General features: G+C 50.0%; 1 protein-coding gene across 4 annotated transcripts in view; it reads left to right on the top strand.

The window, feature by feature from the left end:
• The first annotated feature begins 1866 nt into the window (after nt 1-1866).
• TACC1 (transforming acidic coiled-coil containing protein 1) overlaps nt 1867-21775 on the top strand; it is an 89916-nt gene continuing 70007 nt past the window's right edge. For 2 of the 4 annotated variants that reach the window (XM_083480426.1, XM_083480423.1), the window contains exons 1-2: nt 1904-2047; nt 3773-3897. The gene's annotated coding sequence lies outside the window, so the exon portion shown is untranslated. Of the gene's footprint in view, nt 2048-3772; nt 3898-21775 lie in introns of all 4 variants that reach the window. The other 2 variants (XM_083480425.1, XM_083480427.1) reach the window with 2 other exon arrangements.

Genomic DNA, 21775 nt, shown 5'->3' with positions numbered 1-21775 from the left:
CCATGGAGGCTGAGATCTTTTGAAGCCTCTGGCTCCAGGCTCCTCCTCCAGACTTCACCCCTTGTAGAGGACTTCAGAGCCCTAAAGGGCCAACCTTCTGACCTGAAGATGGCCATGCCGCCACCGCCTCCTCCTCCATTCCATAGCCTCCTTCCTGGTGTGCCCTCTAAGCCGCTAGATGCCAGATTTCTTTGTTGTCATTAGAAAGGTTATGAAGGGAGGCCATGCTTCTATGGAGCCTTCTGAGTCCTGTGCACCATTCAATGTTTCTCCATCAGTGCTATTGTCCACACCTTCTGTCTTCACAGAAAGAGCAGAAGATGGTCCAGATTTTTCCAGTTCTGCGGGATGAGCTGTCAGGCCACCACAAGTAAGATAATCAATACTGTAAAGCCAATTATGGTGCACAAGTCACGGCAACTGGTTCTTCAAACTCTGGGTAAGGTGCCTGCAGGGGTCTAGACTCTGGCCCTACAGACCTCCCTTGGTGGTCTGGGAGGGTCCTTTGGGGACTCCTGTCCAACAGCCTCAGGTGCAAAGGTCTCCCGTCTTCATTTCTGACCCCTGACCCAGACGTGGCTCCCCATCTGGTGCCCCAGCAGTCTCCGACTTCGTGTCCAGATCATGGACTGGCTGGGTGCAGAGGAGTGGTGGGAGGCACCATCTGGGGAACCCCAGGGAACCCCCGGGGGAAGAAGGCTCAGAGCCAGGGGACTGGATGATGATAAGTGGTCAGAGGGGGAAGAGGGAGAAGACTGGGAGGAGGAGGTGGTGTAAGCTGAAGAGGCAACAGGGCTTAGTGAGCAGGAAGAGGTTGTGGCAGAGAGCAGTCCAGAATCAGAGGCAGAGGTGGAGGCTGGAGAGGAGGAGGGCCAAGAGGCAAGCTGCTGAAGAAGCCAGGATATCTCCCCTTCCTGCTGTGACCAGCTCCCCTCCACCCTGGTCTCTCAAAACCCCAAGAGGAATAAAGAGGGTTGGCCAAAGAGAGAGAAGACAAAGGAGCCTTAGGTTGCTAGGGAAGGAACCAGGGAAGGAACATTAGAGAATGGTGGGAAGGTGGGGACCTTCAGTCCTCACAACTGCCTCATTGATGCAAGACCTACTGGGAAGAGTTGCCATGGTCAATAGGCCTGTGCTGTTTGGGTAACTTTGTGTAACTTCACTGACACCGGGGATCTTAGTGCTGACCTGTTCCTGACTCTGGCTCCTGACATAGATTCAGGAATCCTGACACTGGGGCCAGGAGTGGGGAGCCTCAGCCCCAGGGGCTGAATGTGGCCCCCCAGGCATCTTTCTCTGGTCCTTGGGACTCTCCCCAAGCCACAGCCTGCCCCCATACACCCTTCATGATGACTTTTGCCCACCCACCCAGCATCCTTGAGCCTGCCTGGGGGGAGAGACAGGCTGACTGCACCAAGGGAAGTGTATGTTCTCTGCTCCACTAAGCTTTGCCTCTGGCCTTGTGCACTGCAGGGATTTGGCCTCCAGAAGGTTTCTTAGAAAAGAATGTGGCCCTTGAGCTGCAGAAGGCAGCCCATTGCTCTCTTAACCTAAAGGAAGCAATTGTAGTCTTCTTTTTTTAAAAAGGAAAAGGAAACAATCTGTGCAAGCTCTCGAAAGTTCTCTGGTGGAGAGGCCTCCTGCTCTCGCTGCAGCGCATGTGTGCATTTTAACAGCATGACAGGAGTGGGGCTGTTACTGGAGCAGGCAGGAAAGGGGTGAACATGCCCAATCCAACCTGGGTTTCCGTTTGCAAGGCTGAAATCCAAGGATTCTCAAGCCCCACTGCCAAGTCCTGAGACTCAGCCCAGGCTGTCTGGCTGGGGGATCCCCAGCGCACTGTCAAGTTCCTTTTGCCAAAGATTACAAAACATCCATTTCCTCTGACCAGAAGCTTTGCTCCCTCGCGCTCTGACAGATACCCCCATCCCGTCCCTCCCTGCCTTGGTTCGTCCCCTTTCTTCCTCAAAGCTCCTCCGTGGCCTCTTCCTACTTCGTGGTTGTTTCTTAAGATGCAAGGAGCAAAGGACTTTGCAGCTGGAGGAAGGTAGGACGCAATCAGAAGAGGGGAGTGAGGGGGGCAGCCACACAGAGCTTGGCTGTTGCTTCAGACCAAGGAGGAAAAGAGCAGGGGGAGGAAAGGGACTTTCAGCACAGCACACACATAAAACGGGCCGGGCCCCCCACCCCACCCCACCCCCGCTAATCCTGGTGACTGCAAGCAGAGCAGAGAGGCTGGTATGTCTCTAAGTTGCCAGGCACAGTCCATCAAACAAATTATTATTTGTGTGTATCACAAATGATTAGTTTGATGGACTGTGCCTGATAGGTTAGGGACATGATGTGTACCTCATATGCTCTTTTTTTGGTGACGTGATTCCTCTCTCCCTCTCGCCCCCTCTCCCTCTCTCTCTGCAATGACTTTCCTAGGCTATATAGTACAGGGTGAGTAGTGCCCATTGAAATTGGCAGGGCAGAAAGGGCGATCCAGGATGGGCAGAGGCAGAGTTAATGCATTCTAGTCACACACACACACACACACACACACACACACACACACACACACACATCCTCTTGCAATTCTAGTTGTAACAAGCAAAGCAGGCAGGTGGGAGCAACTGAGGTTGGTGGGCAGTTCCTTATTTGCCTTAATGGAGCAGCCTCTACTGTGTAGTGCATGGGACCTTAAAGTTCATGTACAGGTATTTCCATGTGTGCACTTTGCAGTCAAGATGTACAGGCCCAGAGGTTTAGCTTTTAGAGCAGACTTCATCAACTGGGTGCTCTCCAGATGTTTCTTCACAATTCCCATCAGCCACAGCCAGTCAAAAACATCTGGAGGGCACCAGGTTGATAAAGTCTGTTCTACAGAAACTGGTGAGAAAGCTCAACTCCAAAGAGTGATAACTCTAGTAACTCTTGCAAACCATTTTTGCAAGGCATTCCTCAAGGCCAAAAATAGGGACAAAATAGAGACAGGGGTTTTTCCAACAATGTGATCCATAAAATAGAGACCATGGTAAATAAGGGCAGCTGGAATGTCTGGAATGCATCAACCATGGAGATGAGTTGTGTGCTAGAGTTCTGTAAAGAGCAATGGCTTTAAAAGAGGATTTGACAAATTTGAGGCAGAGAAGGCTGTCAATGGCCGCTAGCCAGGATGGCTCTGCCCTGCCTCCATACCTGGATGGTCATGGCTATCAGTTGCTGGGAGAGGGTTCTTGTGCTCAGATCCTACTTGCAGGTTTCCCAGGTGCACCCGCTTGATCACTGTGATAACAGGATGCAGAACTAACTGTTCATTGTTGAATAACTGCCCCACAATTGGATCAAAACAATTGCTCTATAAACACCAGATAGAATCTAACCTCCACATGGGCTATCAAATCAGAACCAATGCTCAATGAAGGTCGGGCTAACCTCCCCATAAGCTTTGTGCAAGCAAATCAGGAGGAACACTCTGGGGGAGTCCCATGAGAGCCTGAGGTTGTTTCATAGGGGCTGCATGCTGACAACCCAAGGGATCTCTCCCAGCATTGATGAGATCGTAGTTGTCATTGCTCAAATGTCCTGAGGGACATTTAAAGGAGCAATGCAAGTCATGGTGAGACAGTTGTGCTTAGTCACACGCCCCAGGAATACATCAGGAAGGCTGCCCTTTGGCTATAGGGTGAGGGAATGGTCTCAGTTTGATCATTTCCCAGCACACGGAACTTTCCATGGGGTTGGTTTGCGTGGCTCATCTTTCCCATCTGTTGCTCTTTCCTGGCAGCTCCTGCTATGGCACAGCCTGAGGAGCAGCTAGCAGAAGTTGGAAGCGGTGCTGAGCTCCAAAGGCTCTGGGACGGGTGCTGGCTGCAGAGGACGCCTTGAACTTCAGAGGCTGCACCACACAGGGTGAGTTTGCCACCTCCCTCCACTTTGTCTAAAGAAGTCTGAGGGATGTTTCCAGTGTGTGGAGTATTGGGCGCTGCCTTGGACCAAGTGACAATTGGTTCATCTGGTTTCATGTTGTTCACAATGACTGGCAACAGGGCTCTCTCCCAGTGGTTTGGGGGAAGGGTGTAGCTCAGTGGTAGAGGATCTACCAGGTCAGGCTGGGAGTGAACCTTCCCTGAAATCCTGGAGAGTCACGGCTAGCAGCAGAGTTTGTAACCAAATCCATACTTAATAAACAGAATACTGAATTAAAAGCTAAGCATATGGACCTCCTGATAGTTTTAAATAAGTGCTATACAGGTAGAATTTTTCCAAATCTTTATTTACTGTATTTGTTACTTTATTACATATACAACAGTGGCTTCTATAATGCTGGACTTATACAACTAAAGTGGGGTGTACAGGGTGTTAGGAGAGGGGGTAGCACCTCTGGTGGGGGACACATCATGCTCCTTCAAGAGTAGTTTGCCCACCTTGTCCCCATCCTGCACTCAACTCTCACCTGTGGCTCCTAGAAATTGTCAGAATGTAACTGCAGCCACAACCCCAGAAATGGCTTCAACTGGCTGGCTAAGCAGGTGAGGTTGGCTGGTGGGTCTTAAACCCTTGGAGAGTTAGGGTCTTCCCTGCATGCAAAGATAGGCTCTGGCGGATGGAGCAAGTGAGGTCAAGAGTGGGTCCAACGGTCATGAAGGCGGTTTCTGCATGTGCTGGAGAGGGAAGTGAGGGGCACATGGGGCTTGTCCACCATTCCCCATCCAGGGGAAGGAAAACTCTGATCCTAAACCTCTGCTGTCTTGCGGGATATCTTTGGGAGAAGGAAAGGCTCAGGAGGAAACCCTACAGAAATCCGGAGCGGAGTCCCTAAGACGGTTGGGTGGCACCTTGTACACCTCCTTCCAGCTACTACTGCAGCCCAGCTGGGCCAAATGTCTTGCTCTGCCTTCCTTTGGACCCCATCAGTGAGGCTGAGAGACAGGGAGGCCTCCAAATACATTGCCCAGGCTTGCACCCAAGGGAGGCCGCTTCAGTGCTGCCAATGCACCTTACCCCTGGAGGCGCACTCCATTGTCTCTCGAGACAGACAGATGCAAACTGAGTTTGTGTACATACTTAGGGTACATATTTAAATGGCTTGTTTATAATTCTATTTGGGAATGATTCATGTTTTTATGTAGCAGCATTGTTTTATACTTTTTGGGTGTCTCATGATCATATTATAAAGTAGTTGTGTTCTGTGTTACAAATGAAGCATTGCTGGGAGTTGTTTCTCCACCCCGCCCCCCACATATTTCTTATCAATAAAATATTTGGTGTGGTACCAGCAGATATTTATTCTGAAAGTGTGGCCCAGAGCAGTGGCGGAGGAAGCTTTTCCGGCACCGAGGGCGGAGCGTGCACACGCGGCAGCCTGTACTGTCGCTGCACCCTCAACCGCTGTACAGCTGGGGGGCAGCAGGCCATCTTGTCACACACACCCCCAGGTGGCACCCGGGGCACGCCCCCTGCCCCCACCTTCGTACGCCCATGGCCCAGAGAAAATAACTTTGAGACCCACTGACCTAGATGGGCCAGCAGGGCTTTTTGATGCCAAACATGAGAGCAGATGCCAATGGGCTCCACTGCACAATTTAAACAGGTCTTAGGATATGGATGGTCAGGGTACAGCATTTTATTTTATTTTACCTTTTGCGCTGCCCAAATTTATGTGTTGATCTGCTGTCCATGGGGTGCAGCAACTACCAAACTGGTCACAGAGCTGTAGGAAACTGCCTTGTTGAAGAAAGATCTTAGGTCCGTCTAACTGAGTAATGATGACATTGGCTGGCAGCTGCTCTCAGGAGCTTCAAAGATAGCGAATCGTTTCCATCCTCACCTGGAGATGTTGGGAACTGAACCAGAGGTCTTGTGCATACAGAATGTGAACTCTACCCTTCAGTTATGGCCCAGTTCACCACCCACACCCCCAAAACTGCCATATACCCAGCACTGAACAGTCTGTAGCACAAATCCTTACCATCAACTGCTCCCTGATCCTTTTACTTGGAGATGTCAGGAACTGCATCTGGGATCTTTATCATGCACAGCACCTGCTCTGGCACAGGCTATGGCTCCCAGGGTCTTCTGCACACACACACACACACACACACACACAGCTCCAACTAGGGATGAAGAAGAAATTCAATATTTAAAGGCAAATTTGCATTATTTGTCCCTTCTAAAACAACACAGCAAGATCCTTTGAAATACACACTTCTCTGAATTTTGCAGTACCATTTTTCCAGCCAAGTAATCTGCACAACTACTATACTAGGGTGAAGCATGCATGGAGACACATGTACTAGTGAAAGTGACATACAAAAATGGGAAAATGTGCTTTGCAAATGTGTATATTGGGCAAAGCTGCATATAAAGGTGTGTGCTTCAGGAAAATTTCATACTAAAATGCTGATGAATTTTCACAAGGACTGCTTGAAAGAAATTTGTAAGTTCATGTGGAGGTGTGAATACCAGAATACCAGAAATCAAAAACTGAGAGAAACCAAAGCAAACATCCCTAGTAAACAGATACAATAAATTCTCATTTGGTGCTTCTTCATCTCTGAGTGTGTTGGCAACGTTTTTACTGTGGATTCCACATATCTAGTTAAAGAGCAAGCCAGGGGCCAGTTGTGTGTGTTTCTCTTTAAAGTTGGGCCTCAGTTTTGTGGGACGGGGAAGGGGGGGATGAGTTATTGCCACTTGGCAGAACTCCCTGTTTCTGAAAGCATTATGAAAACCTTCCCAGAGAGAAGCGATGACATTCTTGGGACGCCAGAAGAGCACTGCAGTCCTCCAAGAGCCAACCATTCTGCCTGCTCTTCTGCCATTTACTGAAGAGAATTGACTTGACCATTGTGCGCCATCTTTATCTGTTGCTACTTGGGCTTCATTACTTGACTATGCTTTCTTATTTTAGGCACCTCAAGCTTTTGCCTAAGGAGAAAACAAGGGTGATTTTTATTGCTGTTGCAAATAAAAATAGCTACTGATTTATTTTAAAACCCCACCCACTGCCTCTCCCATTAACAAACTTTCTTTGACCAACCAAGACTTGAGAATCTCACTGATCTCATCTGGGGTCTGTGCCTTTCTTACTTTCTTATGGTAGGGCAGGGTGGGCTTTTCCAAATTCTGCAATTGTGCATCTCTCCACATCAAGAAATAAGTAGTTTGGACAGGCAAGTAGAAAGGCAGGCAGCCTTTCCCAGCTCCAGGGCTACGTCTCCACCTGGGCAGCCTTCCAGGGGCCGCATGCTGGGGTAGGCAGGGCCAGAGGCAAACAGTGTGCAATGCAAGAAACTTTGTACCACACAAAAGACAGAGGTTTCTTCACATAGGTATCTCCATCCAAGTGAGCAAGAGACATTGTCACCATTCAAGGAAACATTCCAGCCAGGCAAAAGCTCCCACGGAGGGTGTGGAGCAGGGCAGTTGAGGGACATGGCCTGGGTTAGAGACCTGAGGGCCTCTGGTGCTCTGCTTGGTATTCCTTCCACTGCCACAAAGTGGCAGGAAGTTCCACATGCAGCTTTTGACAGGTGCAGTTTTCTGCTGTTGCTTCCCTCCCTCCACCAGCAAGCAGATTGCTGCTCTTCAGGACAGCTGCATGCACCCTCCTAATGGCATGTCCATCTATCCAGTACTGATACTTTGTTCCAGGACTGAAAGTTTTCCTAGGGCTGCAATTGCATTTTCAGGGGAAGTTTCAATTCTGGCATTCCTAGCTGTTGTACAGATAGAAACACTTCCTGCTAGGAAAATGAGGCGGCCTAGAGCACTGCTGTCAGGAAACACACAGGTGCCCCTCTCACAGGTACTTACGCATGGCACTATATGCACACAGATGCCCAAAAAAGAGCAAGCCGATTCCATATGAAGTTACCATTTTCTTTCGGCTGGATTCGTTCTAGTCCCTTTAACAGCAGCCGGCGCTGCTGGGTGTTTTCCTGGCATGGGGATAAAATCTCACCAGCTTCATTTGCACCTCTAAGGAAGCTGCTATATGCACAGAAGCAAAGCCACGAGAATACATTGGCAGCCCCATTTCCAACAGCAAACCAGGACCGACCAGCCCTCACCGTGTGCTCCATACAGCAACTTATTTTATTTTATTTTATATTTTACCAACTCCACTCCTGTGCTTTTGATGAGAAATCAGCAAGTGACATATTTCTTGGCACCAAGCAGGATGGCTTCAGAGAAACTTCACCTGAGAAATTATTGCGTTATAAAGGCACAGGCGCCCCGCCAGAGAAAACATTGGTTTCCGGCGCAGTTAACAGAAGAGAACTATAGCTCCCTCGGCTCGCTTCGTCTCCACGTCAGGAAAAGACTCGCTGGCTCAACTTCGATGTCTCTGAGCTATTATTGGAAAAAAGCAGAGGAGCACTGCAGCAGGAAAAGTTGGCAATTCCGGCTCCTACGGTTCCCTCGCGTCCCCTCTGCGCTGCTCCTGCGCTTGCAACGCGGCCGATCTTTGCCCTTCCGCACCTGCCGGCTGGGTCCGCCCCTCCGGCCGGAGCTGGGCGCGGCGCGTCCGCCTGGAGCTGCGAGCCGGCGACGCCCCGGCCCGACGGGCGGCTCTCCCCGTGGAGCGAGGCGCCTTCGGGGGCAATGGGGGGGACCCTGAGCCGCCGCGGGCAGCAGCCGCCTCCGCCTTGCAGGCTGGACGGGGCCGGGTAAGTGCAGGGGGAGAGACTGGCAGGTGACCCTCCCTGGCAAGGGGGGTGTAACTCCCCCATTGTGAACCCGGGACGGTTTCCTTAAGAGTGAAACGATGAGGAAAAGCTGGTGGGGTAGACAGGGTGGTGCAGTGGTTAGAGCGTCCGAGAGCCCACGAAGTGACCTTGGCCCAGTCCCTATCTCTCAGCCTAGCCCACCTCGCAGGGTTGTTGTGGGGATAAGACGGAAAGGGGAGGCGTGTGCCCGCCCTCCCTGCGCTCCCTGAAAGGTAGTGGGATACAGATGACAAAATAATAGCTCCCCTCTTGTTCCGGTCAAAGCTAAGGCTGATCAGCCCCCTATGAAAATTGGAATTTTTGAAAAGCCCCGGGCTGCTCGGAGGGAGGCGTTTTCTGTGCATCATAGTTAGGCTGCAATCCTGGTCGTCTTTGCTTGATTAGAGAATAAACTTCCTTGACATCGGACAGGCTTCAGTGAGCCTGCAGAGGATTGGGCCCTTCTTCTCTTGTGGGTCAAAGATGGCTTCTGGGTGGCTGTCTCCATCCCACATTCTCCCCCATTGATGGTCATGTTCTCTTTCCTCTCTTGGAGGCAGAACTAAGGCTTCTGAATGGGGAGGGCAGTGCAGTTGGGGGCTTTCCAGGCACCTGGAGGCAGGGGGCAGGAGGGAGACTTACAGACTGCGGCCTCCTCTGCCCTTTTGTCCCACTGCTGCTGCTGCTGCTGCTGCACCTGGAGCAGCCAGAAGGCTGAGCCTGCCAGCCCGGCCCACGGGCAGCCAGGGGAAGTTTCTGCCATAGCGGTTTGGGGGGGGGGGAACCTGCTTATTTGGAGGCTCCATAACCTTGGGCCTCCCCAAGGGGGTATTTTCCCTTGGGGTTTATCCTCTGGAGGTGACAGGATTCCCCCTGAACTGTTGTTTGTGGGTGGGCTTCCTCCTTGGTGGAACAACTGTGGCTGGAAGGAGGCCGGCAGGCAAATGGGGGTCAGACTGGCTTCTAGTTGAGACGCGGAAGGTTTGGAGAGTGGAGCTTGGGGTGAGAGCGCAAATGCAGCACCTCAGCTGATGGTGTCTCTGGTTTTTGCTGTTTTCTATATCTCCTGTAGTTATTGTACTTTTGTGTTTGCAATTACTGCAATTTTATTATATTTTCTTTTGCATTAATCTGTTCACTGCTTTGGGGGCCTTCAGGCCAAAAAGTCCGTATAAATAAACCAATCAATGAGTGAATCTGGTTGAGAACAAGATGCTGCCCTAGATGGGCTTTTGGCCTGATTCAGCACAGCATTCTTGATCTTTTGCAATCCTGTTCTCATGCTCTCCTGTTCTGCACTTGTCTACCCCTTTGCAAGGGCCCCCATTAACTTTCATGGACTACTGGAGATAGGACAATAAACCAGCTGAGCCTCTTCTCTGTGTGTCTACATCAAAGTAACTCCCACTGTGACCAATGGGGCTTACTTCCCAGGAAGTGGATTTAACATCCTGGCCTCTGAAATTTGTGACTAGTCTAGCAGCTTTATTTTGACATCTTATGCCATAATAATAATAATAATAATAATAATAATAATAATAATTTATTTATATCCCGCCCATCTGGCTGAGTTTCCCCAGCCACTCTGGGCGGCTCCCAATCAGTGTTAAAAACAGTACAGCGTTACATATTAAAAACTTCCGTGAACAGGGCTGCCTTAAGATGTCTTCTGAATGTCAGGTAATTATTTATCTCTTTGACATCTGATGGGAGGGCGTTCCACAGGGCGGGCGCCACTACTGAGAAGGCCCTCTGTCTGGTTCCCTGTAGCCTCACTTCTCACAATGAGGGAACCGCCAGAAGGCCCTCGGCGCTGGATCTCAGTGTCCGGGCTGAACGATGGGGGTGGAGACGCTCCTTCAGGTATACAGGACCGAGGCCGTTTAGGGCTTTAAAGGTCAGCACCAACACTTTGAATCGTGCTCGGAAACATACTGGGAGCCAATGCAGATCTCTCAGAACCGGTGTTATGTGGTCCCGGCGGCCACTCCCAGTCACCAGTCTAGCTGCCGCATTCTGGATTAATTGCAGTTTCCGGGTCACCTTCAAAGGTAGCCCCACGTAGAGCGCATTGCAGTAGTCCAAGCGTGAGATAACTAGAGCATGCACCACTCTGGCGAGACAGTTCACGGGCAGGTAGGGTCTTAGCCTGCGTACCAGGTGGAGCTGGTAGAAAGCTGCCCTGGACACAGAGTTAACCTGCGCCTCCATGGACAGCTGTGAGTCCAAAATGACTCCCAGGCTGCGCACCTGGTCCTTCAGGGGCACAGTTACCCCATTCAAGACCATGGAATCCCCCACACCAACCCTGTCCCCCAAAAACAGTACTTCTGTCTTGTCAGGATTCAACCTCAATCTGTTAGCCGCCATCCATCCTCCAACCGCCTCCAGGCACTCACACAGGACCTTCACCACCTTCACTGGTTCTGATTTAAAGGAGAGGTAGAGCTGGGTGTTATCTGCATACTGATGAACACCCAGTCCAAACCCCCTGATGATCTCTCCCAGCGGCTTCATATAGATATTAAAAAGCATGGGGGAGAGGACAGAACCCTGAGGCACCCCACAAGTGAGAGCCCAGGGGTCTGAACACTCATCCCCCCCCCACCACTTTCTGGACACGGCCCAGGAGGAAGGAGCGGAACCACTGTATGACAGTGCCCCCAGCTCCCAGCCCCTCTAGACGGTCCAGAAGGATGTTATGGTCGATGGTGTCAAAGGCTGCTGAGAGATCCAGCAAAACTAGGAAACAGCTCTCACCTTTGTCCCTAGCCCGCCGGAGATCATCAACCAGCGCGACCAAGGCAGTTTCAGTCCCATGGTGAGGCCTGAATCCCGATTGGAAGGGATCCAAATGGTCCGTTTCCTCCAGGCGTGCTTGGAGTTGTTCAGCAACCACCCGCTCAATCACCTTGCCCAAGAATGGCAGATTTGAGACTGGGCGATAGTTGGCCAAATTGGCCGGGTCTAAAGATGTTTTTTTTAAGAAGCGGTTTAATGACCGCCTCTTTCAGCGGGTCTGGGAAGGCTCCCTCACAGAGGGAGGCATTCACCACCCCACGGAGCCCATCGCCCAGCCCTTCCCGGCTCGCTTTTATCAGCAGGGATGGGCAAGGATCAAGGAGGCAGGTGGTCGGTTTCACTTGTCCAAGCAGCCTGTCCACATCCTCGGAGGTAACAGATTGGAATTGATCCCATGTAACAGGACCAGACAGAACTCTGGCACTCTCCCGCCCTGGCCCTGCTCCCATGGCGGAGTCTACCTCCTTCTGAATCTGAGCGATTTTATCTGCAAAAAACTTTGCAAAAAGCAGGAGATCTTGGGGTCCCTACCAGGCCCCGGTGGTACAGGTGGTTCCGATAGATTGCGAACCACCTGAAAAAGTCTCCTGCTGCTGTTTTCTGCAGATGCAATGGAGGCGGCGAAGAAGGCCCTCTTCGCCGTCACCATTGCCACTTGGTAGGCTCGATGTTGAGCTCTAACCCGTGTCCGGTCTGATTCAGAATGAGTTTTCCGCCACCGGAACTCTAGCTGTCTCAACGATTGTTTCATCACCTTCAGCTCCGGGGAAAACCACGGGGCTGTCTGGGCTCCATGCAATCGGAGAGGGCGCTTCGGAGCCAGACAGTCAATAGCCCTGGTTAACTCCGCATTCCAGCGTGCCACCAGGGAATCAGCTGAAAGGCCATCAGCTTGGGATAAAGCATCCCCTACCACGCTCTGGAAGCCAATTGGATCCATTAAGTGGCGGGGACGGACCATCCGAATCGGTCCCACCTCCCTGCAGAGGGGAAGGGTTGCGGAGAAGTCCAGTTGCACCAGGAAGTGATCTGACCATGGCACTTCTTTCGTTTCGCTTTTACTTAGTGTCAGATCACCAACATCCATAGAGGTGAACACCAGGTCTAAGGCATGTCCACGGCTATGAGTTGGACCAAACTTATTCAGGGACAGCCCCATGGAGGCCATGCTTTCCACGAAGTCCCGAGCGGCCCCTTGTAAGGTCGTGTCGGCATGGATGTTAAAATCCCCCAGGACAACCAAGCTAGGTGTCTCCAGGAGCATATCCGCCACGACCTGAAGCAGCTCGGGCAGGGAATCCTTGGTGCAGCGGGGAGGTCGGTACACCAGTAGGAATCCTGTACTGCCCCTATTGCCCAACTTCCAGAACATGCACTCAGAAAACTGGGTCTTCCCAATAGGACGCCTGGTGCAGACTAATGACTTCCTAAAAATCACTGCAACCCCCCCTCCCCGCCCACATGACCTGGGTTGCTGTGCGTAAGAGAAACCTGGTGGGCAAGCAGCGGCAAGGACAGGCCCATCTGCTTCATCCAACCAGGTCTCTGTCACACATGCCAGGTCAAATCCTCCATCCACAATCAGGTCGTGGATGGCAGTGGTTTTATTCATCATTGACCTGGCATTGCACAGCAACACTTTCAGGTCATGTGGGTTTCCCTTACTGATTACTGTATCCTTCCGGTCAGGACCAGACCTGGAGGCAGGGATAGTCCTCAAACAACGACTAAACCTGCCTCCTCGGTAATGACATGGTCTGGTCTTAGCATAACTCCTCCTCCTGCCCGTGATCACTGAGATCGGGTGTCCCAATACATCCCCCCCTGTGGAACCTGCCCCACCCAATCTATTGGCTGAGGCCCACTCCCAGGCAGCCATGACCCTTCCCCTTAAAAAGCAAAATACAAACTATATAATAATTTAACAGAATAATAATAATAAAACAAAACAGAACAGAACAGAACAAAACAAAACAAAGCAAGAAACAATAGCGCTGACTAAATGCTTATCCCACCCCAAGCAAAAATAAAATAATGAAATAATATAATATTATAAAAAACAACAACCACCATTTAAGGTGCTGCAAATTAAAATCAATTAAAACATTTAAAACCATTTTGTCCATTGCTGCCGGTAGCTACTCAGGCCTCGAAACTGTAGTGGTAGTGCAGGCCCCGCCCCCTTGGCCGGATGGAGTTGGCAGGAGAGGGAGCGGTCTTCCCAACACTCACGCGAGCAGCAGCAGCTAGTCTTTAAGGTGCCACAATCTTTTTGTTGCTGCTGCTGCTGCTTTTGTTGAAACACAATGCTCTCCCCTCTGGAATTTGTCACAGTAAGCTAGCCTGATGGTTACTCACTTGGATGCATTTATAAATGAAAGTATTAGAAGTGTTGGAGGGTGAAAAGGATTGGATGTGTAAGACTGGAGGAGGATTCTCTCTGTGCTGTGTTGTACCTGTGGGCAGCTGTGAGGTGGGTGGCAGCCCAGTGGGAGAGCACTTGTTTTGCCTTAGGGGCTCTGAGGTTCAGTCTCTGGGATGGTCAGGTAGGGCAGGGAAACTCTTCTCCCCAGGGCCCCAGAAAGCTGCAGCCTGTGAGTGCGTAGCCAATGTTCCCCCAAATAATTACAGGGTGCTACTTGGTTAAGGGTGCTGAGAGTTGTTAGGGGACCCCATTCCCACCCCAGAGCTACAATTCCAGAGTCCCCTGGGAAGAAGGATCAAATGTGAAGCCACTCTGGGAAGCCAGAACATGGTACCCTAGTACTTTAAATGTACTGTATGTTGTGACTTTGACCTAACATGGATGGAAAAGGTACAGCGAAAGGGCACACCAGTTCTGCCAGGTGTGACTAAAAGGCAAGGGGACAACTCCTGTTGCTGCCTCATTTCCTGCCAGGCTCTTGCTCCATGACTTTTGACAGCTCCCTGGCACACAGATATTACACAGGTGGAAGGTATCCTGTTGCTTCATCTCTCTACCAGCAATGGAGCACGTGCCATGCACACACCTTGTCTCAGGCAGGTTCACTCTCTGGCATCTCTAGAAAGGGCTGTCCAGAGCCCTGGAGAGCTGCTGCCAGTCGGTGTAAACAATATTGAGCTGATAAAAGGCATGGGAGCTCTACAACACTCCCCTAAAGCCCCCACATGAGTGCTGACTCTTCTACTGAGACCTAGTACTGTCTCAGTGCTTGCTGCTTCCACACACCCGCCCCCAAAGCAGTCCACCACACCTGCCCAACCAGGACACTTGTCAATAAAGAATTAATACATCACAGAGGTCCAAATCCTTGTTTTCTCTCTGTAGCCCTTGAGACCTTTGATGAAGTTCATGCAGCTGCACAGCTTCTGCCCCCACACTCAAATCCTGCCACTGAAATTGTGCTTATATAATATGTCCCTACTGTACTGGTTGAGAGAAATTAACACAACCAGAGGACAAAAGATCTAGGATTGAGAAAATATGGAAAGTGTTTATTGATCATACACGTGCAGATGCCCCCTGCCCTCAATATAGACTACAGAGCTTTTCAGTTACCTCTTTACCTTGAAACCCTGTAAAGAATAAAGGAGAACCATCATGATTCACATTAGCAAACCCCTCTTCTTCCCTTACTCACCTAATGAGGAATCCAGGAAGATCTAATTCTCCGCTCCTTCTGCTTGGCTGTGATCCATGTTAAGTAGGAACATCTTTTTTATTTTATGTTTCTCTAAAAGATAAGATACGAATTAAAAACAAAAGGGATACAAAGGGGGAGTTACTAACTGAGGCTTACGACTGCTCAGTACTTGCTGATAATCTTCACACTTGCTATCTCTGCATGGCAAAGGTGTCCCTGCCCAGGTAAGGAGAGGATAGTCCTCTTCCCCACCAAAACAGGGAGAGAAGAGTGCTTTGCAACTTGGAAGCCACACTTGCAAAAGTCCCCCTTGCCCACCACCCAATGGTTTCACATTTACACAGGCAGCAAATGTGGGATGTCACACAGAGACCATTCTGGAATATGCTGTCTTACAACCTAAGCCCTGGGTTCCTGTTATTAGTTCCAGTTGTATTTTGTTTTGTTTTTAAAAACGTTCTAAACTGGATTTAGATGTTACCATGGGAAGTCGTGCAGCAATTACAAACTATCTATGAGAACCCATTTATAATTTTTGGTGAAAACAGTTCTGTGAGAAGAAGCAGCAGCAGATGCTGTCTTGAGGACACCCCCGCCTTAAAAAAAACAGGTTCCAAATTTGCACCCCACCTGAACATTATTGGCATCCATCTGTCTTGGGAGATAATGGAAGAGTGTGCCTTCAAGGGTAAAGTCATACCATTGGAGAGTTATCGCACCTGCTGTGGCTGTAGAGACTGATAGGGGAGAGACATGTTTTGTTGCAGCTGGGGCAGTGAGCACTCAGGGCTGATTTTTGTAAGAATGGATAAGTTTGAACTTCTTGCAGTCCATGGGACTCTCAAGAGTCTCTTCCAGCACCATAATTCAAAAGCCTCAATTCTTCGGCGCTCAGCCTTCTTTATGGTCCAACTCTCACTTCCATACATCACTACTGGGAAAACCATAGCTTTTACTATACGGACCTTTGTTGGCAAAGTGATGTCTGCTTTTTAAGATGCTGTCTAGGTTTGTCATTGCTTTTCTCCCAAGAAGCAGGCGTCTTTTAGTTTTGTGACCACTGTCACCATCTGCAGTGATCATGGAGCCCAAGAAAGTAAAAACTCTCACTGCCTCCATTTCTTCCCCTTCTATTTGCCAGGAAGTGATGGGACCAGTGGCCATAATCTTGGTTTTTTTTTATATTGAGCTTCAAACCATATTTTGCGCTCTCCTCTTTCACCCTCATTAAAAGGTTCTTTAATTCCTCCTCACTTTCTGCCATCAAGGTTGTGTCATCTGCATATCTGAGGTTGTTGATATTTCTTCCGGCAATCTTAATTCCGGCTTGGGATTCACCCAGCCCAGCCTTTCGCATGATGAATTCTGCATATAAGTTAAATAAGCAGGGAGACAATATACAGCCTTGCCATACTCCTTTCCCAATTTTGAACCAATCAGTTGTTCCATATCCAGTTCTAACAAAACCTTATTAATGTTGCTTTTAATTTGACATGCTCTTAATTTTGACTAACAGTCAGAGGGATAGTTAGGATGATAAGGATATTGCCTCCCTCTGTGGGTGATGGATAGTCATGTCTTCTACAGTCATACCTCGGGTTACAGACACTTCAGGATGCGCATTTTCGGGTTGCACACCGTGCCAAACCCAGAAGTACCGGAACAGGTTACTTCTGGGTTTCAGCACTCGCGCATGCACAGAAGAGCTAAATCGCGCTTTGTGCATGCAGAGAAGTGCCAAATCGTGACCCATGCATGTGCAGATGTGGCACTGCAGGTTGCGAACGTGCCTCCCACACGGATCACATTCACTACCCGTGGGTCCACTGTATTCTGCTTTTCTGTATTCCTGCTGAAGAGCTTTCTTGCATTTGGTCCTGTTAAGATGTGCACTGGCTGTCTCCCAGCAACAGTGCTGAGTGAGTGTCAGTGTGTTTGCAAAGAAAAGGAAGTTCCATTTTGTTTGAACACAGTCAGTCCTCACACTGCAGAGATCTGTAACTGAGAGGTGGCTTGACTGTGTTTTCTTTTTGGCTGTGATCCTGTGGAACACAGGAAGGCGCCTCATGCCAAGCCAGGCCATTGGTCCACTGAGCTCTAGATTGTTGGCACTGACTGGCAGTAGCTCTCCGGGAGGCATTCCAGCCCTGCCAGGAGATGCCTTTGGAGATGGAGCCTGGGTCCTTCTCCAATAGCTATCAAACCCCTTGAGGATGTACTGTTTCTGTCTCTGGCTGTCACTCCAACTGGTATTGCTCCTCTGTTTCTTAGCTGAAATGCAACTTGAAACGTATACTGCATGACCAGCTGAGTCACAACAGCGGTTGCAGTTCATCTCCAGGGCACCACGTACATACCACAAATCAGAAACCGTTCGACTGAAATAAATTATGCCAGTTTGCATCTCTCTTGTTGCTTTATTAATTGTGCCTCAGATCTGCAAAGCAGTGATAGGGACATTTCAGCCTGGGCTATCCCTGCTTCAAAGCTCTGGAAGTTCTCTGTCACCCCAGGTTGCATGAAGACAGTTGCTAGAGTTGGCAGCAATGGGGGAAGCTGGAGGCTGAAATCCTGAAGGCAGAAACATATTCTCTGCTGGGCGGGCAAAAGTCAAAGGCCAAGCTCCTCACCTTTGCCCGGGGCAGAGTCTTCTTACTGGCTCCCAGTCCCAGAGGCTGAGAAAGGGCATCCAGGATTTCCATGGCAGAACTGATGCTCTGCATGCTGAAACTCTGGGAGCTGCTGCCAGGCAGACCATGCTTAGCTGTTAGCGTGACTCAGTACAAGGCAGCCCTCTGGGATGAGAGGACACACCCAGCCCCTTCTGAGCCCCATGAAGGCTTGGCGGTTCCAGGTAGCTCATTTGACCATGTTCCAGGTAATCCCACCATGACATTCCTGGTTAAGCCTTGGAGTCTTTGAGAAGTCCTGAGGATGGGGGTACTGGTGCTTTAGTGGCAAAGGAATGGAAGACATGGGGGGAGACACACCACCCCGATCTCCAAGTGATGCAAGATTGCAGGAGTTCCAGGTGATTACCAGTGTTTGTGTTTCCTTTGGAAATGAGGCACAACAGAGACTGTGGAGTCCTTGTGATATAGGGTTTATGTACACATATCTACGATGGAGGAACTCACAGCATTACACACCCAGAGGTTCTTGCTTCTCCCGTGGTCTCAGTCTTGAACACCAGCAGAAATCAGCCACGGCCCTCTGTCTCTCTACTCTGTGTTGCCACTTTTTCTCTCTCAGCTCACATCCCAGCCAACTGCAATTCTAAAAACAACTCCTCTCCTTTCAGCTCTAAAACTCTACTTCAGAGGCCTCTGACATGGAGCCACTCGCTTTGTCCCCCAAGACTCATCTTTAGGGGGCCATCACCAGGCTAGCTCCTGCCTTGTATTTCAACATGCTAAAGCCAGGAATTAGAAGGGGGGTCCCGGAGTCAGAAGGGGAGTCCAGGCACCCCACATATTCATAACAATATTGAAATCTAAGACTGTGGCACAATGTGGTCCCTCCCTCTGTATTTTGAACTCCCAACTCAGACCCAGCCAGCATTGCCATCGGTCAGGAATTATGGGAGTCAGTGGCCTCCATGGGGTTGTCCCTAAAAAAGTTTGGCCCAACTCACAGTTGTAGACATGGCTTAGATCTGGTGTTCACCTCTATAGATGTTGGTGATCTGACACTAAGTAAAAGTGAAACAAAAGAAGTGCCATAGTCAGATCACTGCCTGGTGCAACTGGACTTCTCTGCAGCCCTTTCCCTCTGCAGGGAGGTGGGACCAATTCGGATGGTCCGTCCCCGCCACTTAATTGATCCAAATGGATCCAAATGGTTTCCAGGGAGTGGTAGGGGATATTTTATCCCATGTTGATGGCCTTTCAGCTGATTCATTAGTGGCCCGCTGGAATGCAGACTTAATCAGGGCTATTGACTATCTGGCTCTGAAGAGCCCTCTCTGATTGCATGGAGCCCGGACAGCCCTGTGGTTTTCCCCTGAGCTGAGGGTGATGAAACAATCTTTGAGATGGCTAGAGTGTCGGTGGTGGAAAACTCATTCTGAATTGGACTGGACACGGGCTAAAGCTCAACGTCGAGCCTACCAAGTGCCAATAGCGACTGCAAATAGGACCTTCTTCACTGCCTCTATTGCATCTGCAGAAAACAGCAGCAGGAGACGGTGGTTCACAATCTATCGGAACCACCGTCATCACCGGGGCCTGGTAGGGACCCCAAGATCTCCTGCAATGCTTTTGCAAAGTTTTTTGCAGATAAAGTCTCACAGATTCAGAAAGAGGTAGATTCCACCGTGGGAGCGGGAGAGTGCTAGAGTTCTGTCTGGTCAAGTTGTGTGGGATCAATTCCAGTTTGTTACCTCCGAGATGAGTGAACAGGCTGCTTGGACAAGTGAAACCGACCACCTATCTCCTTGATCCTTGCCCATCCTGGCTCATAAAAGCGAGTCTGGAAGGGCTGGGCGATGGGCTCTGCGGGGTGGTGAATACTTCCCTCTGCAAGGGAGCCTTCCCAGACCCACTGAAAGAGGCGGCCATTAAACCCCTTCTTTAAAAAAAAACATCTTTAGACTCGGCCAATATGGCCAACTATCGCCCAGTCTCAAATCTTCGATTCTTGGGCAAGGTGATTGAGCAGGTGGTTGCTCAACAACTCCAGGCATACCTGGAGGATGCGGACCATTTGGATCCCTTCTAGTTGGCATTCAGGCCTCATCATGGGACTGAAACTGCCTTGGTCGCACTGGTCGATGATCTCCTCCAAGCTAGGGACAAAGGTGAGACCTGTTTCCTAGTTCTGCTGGATCTCTCAGCAGCCTTTGATACCATCGACCATAACATCCTTCTGGACCATCTAGAAGAGCTGGGAGCTGGGGGCATGATTATACACTGGTTCCGCTCCTTTCTCCTGGGCCATGTCCAGAAAGTAGTCTTGGGGGATGAGTGTTCAAACTCCTGTGCTCTCACTTGTGGGGTGCCTCAGGATTCCATCGTCTCCCCCATGCTTTTTCTACATGAAGCCACTGGGAGAAATCATTAGGGAGTTTGGGTTGGGTTTTCATCGATATGCGAATGATACCTAGCTCTACCTCTCTTTTAAATCAGAACCAGTGAGGGAGGTGAAGGTCCTGTGTGAGTGCCTGGAGGTGGTTGGAGGGTGGATGGCAGCTAACATATTGAGGCTGAATCCTGACAAGACAGAAGTACTGTTCTTGGGGGACAGGGGCGGGCTGGTGTGGAGGTCTCCCTGGTCCTGAATGGGGTAATTGTGCCCCTGGTACACAGCCTGGGAGTCATTTTGGACTCACAGCTGTCCATGGAGGCACAAGTCAATTCTGTGTCCAGAGCAGCTGTCTACCAGCTTCATCTGGTACACAGGGTGAGACCCTACCTGCCCGCGGACTTTCTTGCCAGAATGGTGCATGCTCTAGTTATCTCCCAATTGGACTACTGCAATGCACTCTACGTGGGGCTACCTTTGAAGGTGACTCGGAAACTGCAATTAATCCAGAATGTGGCAGCTAGACTGGTGACTGGGAGTGGTTGCCGGGACCATATAAAACCGGTTCTGAGAGACCTACATTGGCTCCCAGTACATTTCCAAGCACAATTCAAAGTGTTGGTGCTGACCTTTAAAGCCCTAAACAGCCTCAGTCCTGTATACCTGAAGGAGCGTCTCCACCCCCATCGTTCAGCCTGGACACTGAGATCTGGCACCCAGGGCCTTCTGGTGGTTCCCTCATTGCAAGAAGTGAAGTTACAGGGAACCAGGCAGAGGGCCTTCTCAGTAGTGGCGCCTGCCCTGTGGAACGCCCTCCCATCAGATGTCAAGGAAATAAACAACTATCCTACTTTTAAAAGACATCTGAAAGCAGCCCTGTTTAGGGAAGTTTTTAATGTTTAATGCTGTATTGTGTTTTTAATATTCAATTGGGAGCCACCCAGAGTGGTTGGGGAAACCCAGCTAGCCAGATGTGCATGGTATAATATGATGATGATGATGATAATGATGATGATGATGATGATGATGATGGACTAGGCGGACTAGGGTAGTCCCCTAAATGTTCCTCTGCCACCTCCTTCCCAAAGCCCAGGAAGTTTCTGCCCAGCTTAGGGAGGGAGTCGGAATGCTCATACAGTATGCGCAATGTCGCACACACACCGCCCCATCGTCCTTGCAAGCTGGCACCTCTGGCCCTAACTGTTCCACTACCAAAAAAAATCACCACACGCCACTGATGGGAGTTGTAGTCCAACAACATCTGGGGGCACCATGTTGGCTTTTCCTGCTCTCCTGTTGAATTTATTAAAACCATACTTCACTTTCTCAGATTTGGCAAGAATGACCTCCACCTTTTGGTACTTTCTGGGGGAGCTTTGAAGTGCTAGAAATGTGTGCTGCTTCAAAACTGAGAAGCTGAGAGTCTTAAGATCTGGCTAAAATATTGTGTGTTGGATGCAATTCTGTGCTAGTCATATGCAGAGCTAGAAAAGGATAGAGCCCCTGCTTGAGTGCAGAAGGTCCAGGTCTAGTTAAATAAAGGATTGGGTAGCAGATGCTGGTCGGGGGCGGTGGGGGGGTGGAGGAACCTGTGCCTGAGACCTGGAGAGGTCTGTCAGTTCCAGT

Source organism: Podarcis liolepis (assembly GCF_965112155.1).
Source record: "Podarcis liolepis genome assembly, chromosome: 16".
Classification (NCBI taxonomy): domain Eukaryota; kingdom Metazoa; phylum Chordata; class Lepidosauria; order Squamata; family Lacertidae; genus Podarcis; species Podarcis liolepis.
The sequence above is the reverse complement of the archived record's forward strand: the minus strand, read 5'-3'. Positions and strand labels throughout refer to the sequence as shown.